The sequence below is a fragment of the Pocillopora damicornis genome, chromosome 5, assembly GCF_964200805.1.
Source record: "Pocillopora damicornis chromosome 5, jaPocDami1.2, whole genome shotgun sequence".
Classification (NCBI taxonomy): Eukaryota; Metazoa; Cnidaria; class Anthozoa; order Scleractinia; family Pocilloporidae; genus Pocillopora; species Pocillopora damicornis.
Genome location: NC_142674.1, coordinates 11,376,762 through 11,385,618, shown reverse-complemented (window position 1 = coordinate 11,385,618; position 8,857 = coordinate 11,376,762). Strand labels below are relative to the sequence as shown.

Genomic DNA, 8,857 nt, shown 5'->3' with positions numbered 1-8,857 from the left:
AAACAAATTATTTCTAAAAAGGTTTGTTAATGTTATAACGAAATAACGAGAATTTTTTATGACATTGAGCTTTCTATACGCACGACCAGGACAAGTTCGAAATAAAATATTTCATCTAAACGAACAATTACTTCTAAAAAGGTTTGTTAATGTTGTAACGAAATAACGAGAATTTTTTATGACATTGAGCTTTCTATACGCACGATCAGGACAAGTTCGAAATCGAATATTTAATGTAAACAAATTATTTTTTAAAAAGGTTTGTTAATGTTATAACAAAATAACGAGAATTTTTTATGACATTGAGCTTTCTATACGCACGATCAGGACAAGTTCGAAATAAAATATTTCATCTAAACGAACAATTATTTTTACAAAGGTTTGTTAATGTTATAAAGAAATAACGATAATTTTTATGACATTGAGCTTTCTATACGCACGATCAGCACAAGTTCGAAATCGAATATTTCATGTAAACGAACAATTATTTTTAAAAAAGTTTGTTAATGTTATAACGAGAATGCATACTTCAAAGAAAATTTTAATATTATTATAAGTTGATTGACACAATGACTATTAAAATTACATCTAAGCAGGTGTTCAAACTCTTTGCTGGAAAAACCTTTACGTTTGCGTCTTAAAAATTATTAGCGAAAATGTAAATATGCGAAAGTTTTCTTAATTTTTGTCTCATCACGTACAATGCCCGGTCACATTCGCGAATTTAACAGGCTAAAGCAGCATTCGAGCCACGATTTGGTACATAAAATATGGAGGAATAGTAACACTGAAGCGACTTTAAGAGTTTTTTGTCTCTGATTGTGAATTACGTCAGTATTAGCCTCCACAGAAGAGGGGGGAGCGGTGCGAGAGATTAACTATATTTATGCAATCCCGTGTCCCACTGGGCCCCGGTAAGTTCCAAGTAGCGGTTCTAGTTATTATTATATTCATAAGTCTCCTAGTTTACATATACATTTCAGTTCGGTAGATACGGTTCACTCTCAGGAATAGAGTGGAAAACTAATTTCACTTATTTGTGTGTTTGTTTGTTTCTTGTTTTGTTTTGTTTTTGTTTTTATCTTTTCATTTTATTCACCAGTGCTCATAAGCATAGACACATCTTGCCAATTTACCCATAACTAGGGTAAACTACCTTCTGTATGTGGGCTCTACAGTGTTAGAATGCACACATTTTCTCATGTTTATTAGGGATATGTGACAAACCCCTATGGCCTGAAACGAAGACGTGGCCGAACAAAAGATCTAATCGCTCAGCACGTACGTTTTAGAATTTCATACATTTCCGTAGATGCTCTCTGCAAAACAACAACGTGAAATCACCCAAATTTGCGTGGTCTGAGAACGGAAACGAAAATATCTCGACTAACATTTTTGTACGTTGAAAGCGTATAAACAGCTTGTTAATCCTCTCCATTCGTGTTCCTTTGCTCTCATTCAAGAGCGGACGCTATCCGATGAGCAGCCGACGTGACCCGCCTTGCTTTAGAGATGCTGTTTGTGTTCATAGTCGGTCCTAAGGCTCAGATAGCGCTATGTGAAGAAGTGCAACTTCCGTCAGGAGAACAACAGAAAGGAATGAGGTATGATCTGCAGGGAGATAATTAATTTAGACGTGAAGTAAGACTCGAAAAATTCCCACGAGGGAATTCCCATCGTGGTCATCGCAAGGAGTAGAAATGTTGGTAGTCACTTAATATTTATGATCCGTGAAAACATTTGTCAACAAGAAGACAGAAGGCTTATATACTCTCTATTCAGTCATCTTAAGAAATCTTTTTTTCCAGGCTTCTGCTGCGTTGCGCTGAAGGGAGTTTACTCAACGACTCTGAGACGCAGAAAGCCGCTCTCCACGTCATTTGTAACTGTGTGCGTGATCCTCGAGTCAGGGTAAGTAGTTAGTGCACATATCGATTGAGTTCCCACCTTCCCTCCCGAATGAGTTCCTCAAAGTTTTCTCGCGACAAAAAAAAAAAAACACATCAACAAAAACAAACAAGCAAAAACAAATAAGAAACAGAGTTGCAGGCGTAGTTTGTTAGGTAGAGCAGGCGAAAATTCTTCATTTTGAAACTGACTTGGTAATGATAAAGTTGCGTAAAGTTGAGTCAATATCGGAGTCAACACGATAATCTTTGCTTACCTCTGCACGGTTCCTCAACCCCCTCTCTCAACGCTACTCTTCTCCCAGTCTTAGGCTAATTAAAGTTCATGAAAAAATTGCTTCTCAAATGTTAGGAGGTATCCAGTTACCTCGCCACCAGGGAGACTCGCCACCAGCGAACTCGCCACCAAGGAACGATCTCGCCACCAACGTACTCGCCACCAAGCGAAGTCTTCTCGCCACCAACCACCAATAAAGAGATTAGTTGATATAAACGTATGTTGTCGAAAGCACGTTCGAAACCGATAAGTTTGTTCGCTTGTCTGTACTCAAACTTTATAAAATGTATGTTGTCGATAGCACGTTCGAAACCGAAGTAAGTTTTTATTCCTCGCATCGAGTTTTGCAATTTCTCCTCGCTTACGTGCAAAAGACAAACACGATACCTTTTGATGTCAATGAGTTAGGAACGGAACACATCTAACACGTCGCTGAAGGTCATAATTTAAATACAGACAAGCGCACAAACGTATCGGCCGATTTGAATTGTGCTCGTTCGAACATCCTACTCTCCTCGACTACTTTATTCTAGTTTATCGCTTTATTGGTGGTTGGTGGCGAGAAGACTTCGCTTGGTGGCGAGTACGTTGGTGGCGAGATCGTTCCTTGGTGGCGAGTTCGCTGGTGGCGAGTCTCCCTGGTGGCGAGGTAACCGGTGACCCGTTAGGAATATCTGTTGAATTTAAAATTACCAAGTGGTTAAGGCTTTAAGCTACAAGGTCGAGTGAGTTGTTCCTTTTTTTTCAGTTTTCGGTTCAACTATGATACAGGCCTGATTTTTTTTTTTCATTTTTTTATTTCAACTGCTTAAGTAGTGTTTTGCGTCGCCGCAATGATTACTCTTATCTTCATTGTTTGCAGAGTTAAGTAAAGGTGGATTCTCCTGTTATTAAAAATAATTTTATAGGAATAATGTTTGTTGTAAGGCTTAAATAGAGGATCCGGTTTGTAAACTAAGTCTCTGATTCTCATTTTGATTAAGTGTCGTAAAGCAAACAAAACAACCAATCAGAACGAAGAAAAATATCACGTGGAGCTAAAGAGAATTTAAAGTAAAAATAAGCAACCTTCTGAAGCGCGGGAAAACGCAGGCGACAAAATCGACAAAATTGAATCTGATTGCTTAAGAAGGTGGCGTGAGTTTTCTAGATCAATTACAGCGCTTAGTAGAGCAAAAGCGAAGCGCCTCAGATTACTTTGGACACTCGAATCAGATTTGTTCTAGTCTTGAGGATGTTTGGCTCATTTGTTAATCAAAGATGTGGTTGTTTTGGACCAGGACTTCTTCTAAAGCCATGTAATAATGGCACGAGTCTGCGTGAACGGGTTATGATCAAAATGACCAAATTTGTCATTTTTTTCTTTCTTTTCTTTTGTAAAATTCTTTTACAGCAACAAGAGTCGACAAATTAAGTCAGTCCATCTGTCCCTCAGTTCATCATTCCGTTCCTTAGTCCACCAGTCCATCAGTTAGTCAGCCGTCATAAGGTGAGCTTGCCAATCTATCAGCCAGTCAGTCAGTCAATCAGCCCGTCCGTTAGAAAGTCTGTCGGTCAATTTAGTATTATCATCTGAGTTTATATCGTAAATTGGCCGCCATAAAGAGTAAAGCTGACATTTCGAGCTTTACCTCTTCGTCAGAGCGACTGATGTGTAGGGCTAATGCTCGAAACGTCAGCTTTTAAACTCTTTACGGTGGCCAGTTTACGTTATCAACTCAGTTGGTAATACTGTGTCCGCTGGTCCTCCATTCTCCTTAATAAGGTACGTCATGTATGCTAGAGCCAAAAAATTTCAAAAGTATTTCAGCTAGTTTAAAGGATTGCCTTAAGTTTCAATGAGAGTCTCTTATCCGCATTCCACTCTCGCTTACATATGGCCTCATAATGCCTTCTGTTACGATTTTAAAGGTGGAAAGTTTCTAAAGAACTGTGGTGCTTCGTTGGTTGGAGAGATTAACAAGGTAATTTGGTATTATAAACTGATTTGATAACGTAAATGGTTCTGAAATTGACGTTTCGAGCGCTAGCCCTTTGTCAGAGCGATGACGAAGGGCTAACGTTGACTAAAGTGGTGATCAACTTGGCTAATGATACCAAATTACCTCGTTAAGATTTTATATGTGGACTTTGTACGACCCCTAACACTGCGTGAAATAATCCGAATACGGTCCCTTATGGAGGTCTTACACAGTCAGTACAAAAAGTCGTGTACGGAATCTATAAGGTGGTGTCATGATGTATAAGGTACTGTTTAAGGATCAGTGTACGACAGGCTATGCCAAGAAAATAGCAGGATCTTATGTACTTGTAGCAGAATTTCTTATACGTCAGTACTCGTTTCAGTATACATGTTGTATATTGAAGGAGTTATGAGGTATTCTGATATTGTGTGGAAGGCACGTATACGGGATTCTTACAGTCGTTGCAGGATTTCTTATTCATTATTACACAAGTCCGTATATATGATATATACTGCATGAAGCAGGAAGGGTACTGATATGTTCCGTAGAAGGTACGTACGTGTACAGATTCTTACACTCGTGAGAGGATTACCCTTATATGACATTACAGAGGTCTGTATACTTCACGTATACTGTAGGAAGTATAAGATATAGATACTACTGTTGTTTCAAGGTAGGTATACGGATTTTTATTAGATTCATGATGAGATTTCAGGCCAAATACCAGTGTACACATGAATACTGTATGAAGACAGTTGTGTGCGTATTGTGGGGGCTTTAACGAGCCTTTTTTGAGCAATCTTAATGGGAAAATTCACCATCCTCGAGTATTCTTACGGGGTACGTTCAGCGTTAAAGAGTTTTGCATTGCTTAGGTGTGATCTAGGTGGATCGTGATCGTGAATCAACACATGCCTCAATTACAAATAGCTGTTAATTTATTTCAGTATTCCTCAGTCACGTGTCGTTTTTTTCGCAGTACATATACATTAAAAAAATCCTTAATCTAACATTTGAGTTTCTCAAAAATAGTATTGTTAATAATAATGCCAAGAATGAAAGTTGAAAATCTAATTCACGAATGTGATTTATGTACAATCACACTATTCCTTAAACACACACACCCACACAAAACAAACTATTCGTTGTCAAAATCACAATCGCTTCCTGAGGAGCAGTTATTATTACTTTCTTCTCCTTCTCTTTCTTCCGCTCTGGTTTCGTCAGTGGTCTCTTCATCCTCAAGTTCTCTGTTGAACCCAAAAAAATGTTAGGTAAACAATGAAACAAAATTGCATAAAGGAAACAAGCATATTACGAAATTTTTCATAGCGTGTAATATATAGAGACAGAATTTTACACCGGTTTACATAGTTTGTACATTGTTCTGTGCTTCACTTTCATAGTTGGTAAACTAAAAGTAAAAGCGATAGCATCCAATAAGGAGTGTAAAGGCTAAGCAGTATTCTTACATTTCCGTTTGTTCTTGCTCTCTCCTTTGCATGATTTCCCTCCATTCATCGGACAGCGCCCATGTAGGAGAACCTGTGGATGGTTCTCTTTCTACAAGCTCCCCTTTACGAGCCTTTGTTCGTTTCCACCTTTTGTTTGTTGCGTTTTCTGTCTTTTTCTTCGCTTGTCAAGTCAAAGACAATAACAATATTATAATTAGAAGATGCCGTTGACTTGATTGAAACCGTGAAGTAAATCCAATCCTTAAAAAACCGGGCAAAAAAGTGCTAATAGGTGACTAACAAATAAACTGACTCTAAAGCCTACCTGACATTTACAATCCATAAGTGCCAATAACAAGGAACAGTCTGGCAATACTGGACAGCAACATTGGCAATTTGTGAGGATAAAAACATTTCCATCTTTCTTGCTTTTAGAAATATCAGTAAAGGACTAAGCCTTTAGTATACTTCTTACTTGTTTAGGAAAGCTTCAAGAGTTTTGCTCCTGTATTTTGGGGGCCTAGACACCCATCCTCCTTCGCCTTCATCAGTATCTGTGTCATCATCGTCACTATACATGTGCTCTTTACTGAACTTTGGGAAGGCACGGGACTCAGTCTCATCCTTGACATGAGCTTTTCTTCTCTCATATTTCTATAAGATAAAGAAAAATTTGCTTTTAGTACTTTTCAAGTAACTTTCATTGCATCATTCAAAATGTATCACTTTAGTTTTTTTAATGCCTATTAACTGTATACTTACCCATTCTTTTCGAAGATTTTTCTTATTTTTCAATTTTATTTCATCCGTTATTTTTCCAAGGGCAGTCCTCCGTAAGTACTCATGATACTATTTGGCAGTTCCCGAACAAAACAAAAAAAGCTTTAATTTCAAAATTGCGCGATTGGGGCCTGATTATCTATTATGTACAATAAATCTTGGTTGCAGTGGTGTCCTCTAGTTTTAAATTGCTTATATAGTAAGTAATCACCACCGCCTATCTCCTTAACGGTAGCTACTTGTATAAAAGGTTTGTGAAACCCTAAGCTCCTCCTGCTAGACCGGTAGGTGAGTAAGAAATATATCTTGCCTACAAGGTATTCTAGGACACTAGACAAATAGACTTTCTCTTGTATTGTTTGGCTTTTTTTACTCCCTTCCTGTTGTTTGTTTGTCTGTTCCTTTTTTTTTAACTGTTTCTTCGAGTTTTTGTCCGTTTATTTAAAACTGTTTGTAACATTTATAACAAGAGTTATAAGTGTGGCATCTTGCAGAAGTATTTTTGAAAAACTGCACATAATGCATCTCTTCTCTTTCAATTAAAAAATTCCAGAGTGTTTATAAGTCTATACTTAAAAAAAAAAATGGAAAGAAATGACAAGGACGCATCCAAACCAGTCGCTAGACACTTTAATCTTCCTAATCATTATAAAAAGCATATGGCAGTTTGCGGCCTTTCTTTAGATCTAGGCAGTTCGGAAAGCCGTAAAACACTAGAACAAAAATTTATATTCCAAATCGGCATCCTTAATCCCGGGCCCCACGGAATCAGCGAGCGCTTTTCATTCAACTAATTTATTCCTGTTCTCTCGTCACCATATTCCCACCAATGGTGTAGCTTCACTTTCTACATATAAAACCCACGCACAACCCACAATTCCTCTTATCGCTCTGACGAAGGGCTAACGCTCGAAACGTCAGCTTTTTTACCCTTTACAGTGGCTAATTTACGTTTTCAACCCAGTTGTTGACACTAAATTACCTGCTGTACTTAAAAGTTTAGTTTATCGAATCAAACGCCACAACTGCAGATGTGGGAGAAAACTCAAAGCTGTGAACAATCAACTTATTCCGATTTGTCCATCGTCAGGCCCCACAAATGCCCTGAACCAAAGTACAGATATTACGCACCATCGAACATGACGACGAAGTTAAAGCGAAGAGAAGTATGTATATTGCTATTGTTCTTAGCTTCAAACAAAACTAATTTGCCACCTCGGCGGACAAAGGAAACACTTATCTCATCATCTTAATAGGTCGTTCTGATGCTCGTGTCAGCTCTTATTCCAGAGTGATCTCCCTCAACATTTATTTGTACTCAATTTTGAAAAATGCTCTCCCACCTGAAGGTGATTCCGCGTCATGGCGGATTTAACGGCGCCAGACTAAACAGAAGGTTCGTGTACGGAAGGTAGGAGATGCCTTATTTTTACTTCGTATTGCTTTATTAGAAATTCTTAATGTTCTCTTAACAGAATCATTGTAACCTGATTCTCAGACCCCTGCCCACACGTAAACGGTATTTCTGAACACAGGTGACGGAGGTTTCCATAATCTCTCAACAGAGTGGATTTTTCATGTTTTGCAAAAGTGCCGGCTTATTGTCTTCGCGTCGACTAAAAGAAGTGGAGTTTTTCACGTGCAAGGACGTGACAGTAGTAGATCTCCTTTTGAAGTCTTTTGTTTTCATTTGTATCAGCAGATAGGTTTGGACGCAAGGAAACGAGTCGAATATGCCAAGTTTGCGCAAGTTAATGTTCAAGATAATGTTCCTCCACAGAATTTTGACGCATTTTGCAGACGAAGTTTGACTATGAGTCATTGATAGTGTCCAGTTTAGTTCGTTGGTATCTAACTGTGTTGTTCTCCATTAGATTTAAACAGCTCAGGACCATTCGCGATACTGAAGAAAACAGCTTCTTTCATGTGCATGTTTTGCAGTAAGTCTCTTTGTTACCACATTCACTGTGATTTTTGAGATCTATAACTGCTAAGTGGAGCAAGTGATTTCGAGGACTAAACACTCCTAAGGATAGAAAAGATCATGATTGGCTAAGTTTGCAAAACACGGAACAGTTGAAGTAAACTTAAGAAGGAGCCTGTCATTTTTCCTCCTGGGGAGTGGAGCGGAAGGGTGGGAGTATTCTGTTTGTTTCACCATAAAATTAACCTGATCCCCCTTAAGGTTCTGTAGTATTGTAATGATCCCACCTCACTGGCAGTCAATTCTATAGTTGTCCTTCTAAGCTCTGTTAGAGACGACTGATCCCCCTCCGCTCCGCGCCCCCCCCCAAAAAAAAACCACGGGATCCCCCAAAAATTCACCTACCCTTCCCCAAGTGATGAATAAAGACTGGTTCCTAAGAGTGAAGAAGATTAAACCAAAAGATACTGAAAACTGATATTTTTTCAATTTTTTTTACGATGAACGAACCGTAACCGCTTGTTATTTCGATCATCTTTCAACTTAAAGTT

The 8,857-nt window shown here is 38.4% G+C and overlaps 1 pseudogene; it reads right to left on the bottom strand.

Annotated features, from left to right (window-relative positions):
• Window positions 1-5,286: 5,286 nt before the first annotated feature.
• On the bottom strand, window positions 5,287-8,841 carry LOC149045227 (uncharacterized; annotated as a pseudogene).
• Between the last annotated feature and the right edge of the window lie 16 nt (window positions 8,842-8,857).